General features: G+C 40.4%; 1 non-coding gene across 1 annotated transcript; it reads right to left on the reverse strand.

Annotated features, from left to right (window-relative positions):
- Positions 1-1,297: 1,297 nt before the first annotated feature.
- Positions 1,298-1,404, reverse strand: LOC141694242 (small nucleolar RNA R71). Its single transcript, XR_012563563.1, has one exon. It is a non-coding gene; the product is annotated as a small nucleolar RNA R71 (small nucleolar RNA).
- Positions 1,405-2,791: the final 1,387 nt, after the last annotated feature.

The following is a 2,791-nucleotide window of genomic DNA, read 5'->3' on the forward strand; positions in this document are numbered from 1 at the left end:
CTAGTATTGGTTGTGCGTATTCATCTTATGAGCGTCGCGAACTTATAAGATAGTGTGTTAATTCTTAATGAAGTGAAAGTGAATTTAAGGATTTAGAACTTTCCATACTAGCATAGGTTCATGTATTTGTTATGCATGATTCGTAGGTAATTTTAACCATCTTACTTACCCTATGTAATCAAGATAGATAACTTGTGCTTAAACCATTATGTTGTCAAATTCTATAGACATATAGGGTCTCAATATAATTGGTGTCTATTCAGCTTCTATCTCTTTTGTGGATGTCTGGTAGTATGGTACTCGCGCAACGAAAGTTGGCGTTTATTAGTTTCGTGTTATCTGATTAGTGTCATCACCATTGCATGCTAAGGGTAAGATCAATAAGGCTATTGGATGAAGTATTTAATGAAGTTAGAATCCCATGTTTGTCATAATTATTAATTCAATCAATCTTATTCTCGTAGTTATAATTATTAGTTTAATTCTTAGTTATAAACATCCTCAATTAGTTATAGTCTTAGCATTGAATAATAACCATACATTGTTGCTTAAGTGCATGAATTAATTAGTTAACCAATATAGTCTCTGTGGGAACAAACTAGAAAAGAATCTATACTACTTGCGAACTCGTATACTTGCGTGTATTATTAGCGCGTGTTTAGTGACTAACAAGTTTTTGGCGCCGCTGCCGGGGACTGCAGTGTTAAATGATAGTTTATGTGCTTTTCGTCAGTGGCCGTTAAAGTTCATCGACTCGGACATTGTTACTTACATGTTTCCTTGTCTTATTTTAGGTACTCTAGTGAGGGTGTATGCATACGCGTTCGCGTACTCGTAAGAGAACACTGAATAAAGCCAAGGAAGAAGTTGTGGTAGTTCGGAAGGAAGTTTTTTTAAGAATAAAAGAAGGTAGAAGAAGAAGAGAAAGTCGAAGAACCAGTTGTAGTGGCGATGGGAGATCAAGCAGAAAATCTGAAGGCTTTGATGGACTATTTTCAGCCTAAGATTAATGACATTCAGTCAAGCATCATCAGACCAGCCATCAGGGCTAACACTTTTGAGATCAAGTCAAGCACGATTCAAGTGATATAGAACTCAGTCCAGTTTGGGGGTTCTCCTATTGAAGACCCCAACATGCACATCAGGGATTTCATCGAGATATGCGACACTTTCAAATTCAATAATGTGACTGAAGACTCTATCAAGCTACGCATGTTCCCATTCTCCTTGAGGGACAAGGCCAAGTACTAGTTACACTCTCTGCCAACAGGATCTATCACCACTTGGGAGGACTGCTGCAATCAGGAATGCTCTTACCCAGTTTGCTCAGCAAATAAGGGAATCTATGTGTGAGTCTTGGGATAGATATAAGGAGATGCTAAGAAAGTTCCCACACCATGGCATGCCTGATTGGATGATTATTAATTGCTTCTATAATGGATTGGGTGCTACTTCTAGACCCATGCTTGATGCAGCATCAGGTGGAGCCTTGTAGGCTAAGAGCTACGATGAAGCTTATGAACTTATTGAACTGATGGTTGCTAATGAATACCAGAATCCTTCCCAGAGACTGACTCAGGGAAAAGTCACAGGAATTCTAGAGTTGGATGCAGATACTGCTATTGCTGCCCAACTTAAAGCTCCGACGATGAAGTGGACACTTTGGCTAATTATGGAGTAAATCAAATCGCAAGTGTCTGTGAGCTTTGTGATGGTGCCCATGAGACTGATCACTGCACAATTTTTAGTGAATCAGCTCAGTTCGTGAGCAACTTCCAGCGATTACAGCAACCAACGCCAGCCACCTATCATCCCAACAACCGCAATCATCCTAATTTTAGTTGGATCAATGCTCAGAACGTGGTTCAACAACCTTATCAGCAATATCCAGCTAAGCAGTACAACCCCCCTGGTTTTCAGCAACCACAGTATGCACCTAGACAGCAACTCCAGCTGCAACAAGCCAATGAAAAATTTGAATTAGAGGAGTTGAAGCTTATGTGCAAGAGTCAAGTTATTTCTATCAAGACCTTGGAAAATCAAATTGGTCAAAGTGCCAATGCCTTGCTAAATCATCAGCCTGGTACATTACCTAGTGACACTGAAGTGCCAGGAAAGAGGGAAGCTAATGAGCAGGTAAAGGCAATCACTTTAAGGTATGGAAAGGTTTCGAATCCCGAACAAACTCAAAAGCTGACTGAAGAATTTGGTGCTGAGAAAGAAGTAGTGCAGCAGGACAAAAAAGTGGAACCAAGGAAGACTACTGTTGAGCACACTCCGCTTGAGGGTAATATAGGGGAGAAACAGATCTATCCTCCACCGCATTTTCCCAAGAGGCTACAGAAGAAAAAGCTGGACAAGCGATTTGAGAAGTTTCTGGAGGTGTTCAAGAAACTTCATATCAACATACCTTTCACCGAGGCTCTCGAGCAGATGCCTAGTTATGCAAATTTTATGAAAGGTATTCTCTTTCGGAAGGTGAAGCTAGATGATTTAGAGACAGTCACTCTCACGGAGGAATGTAGTGCTGTGCTGCAACAGAAGCTGCCTCCGAAGCTTAAAGATCCAGGAAGCTTCACTATTCCATGTACTATTGGAAAAGTGTCTTTCGACAGATGCTTATGCGACTTGGGAGCTAGCATCAATCTGATGCCTTTGTCAATTTTCAAGCAGTTGGACTTACCTGATCCCAAACCAACTTATATGACTTTGCAGTTGATAAACTCATCTTTCCTGCTGATTTTGTAATTCTTGATTTCGAGGAGGATAAGAAGATTCCCATAATCTTGGG

The sequence above is a fragment of the Apium graveolens genome, chromosome 10, assembly GCF_009905375.1.
Source record: "Apium graveolens cultivar Ventura chromosome 10, ASM990537v1, whole genome shotgun sequence".
Classification (NCBI taxonomy): domain Eukaryota; kingdom Viridiplantae; phylum Streptophyta; class Magnoliopsida; order Apiales; family Apiaceae; genus Apium; species Apium graveolens.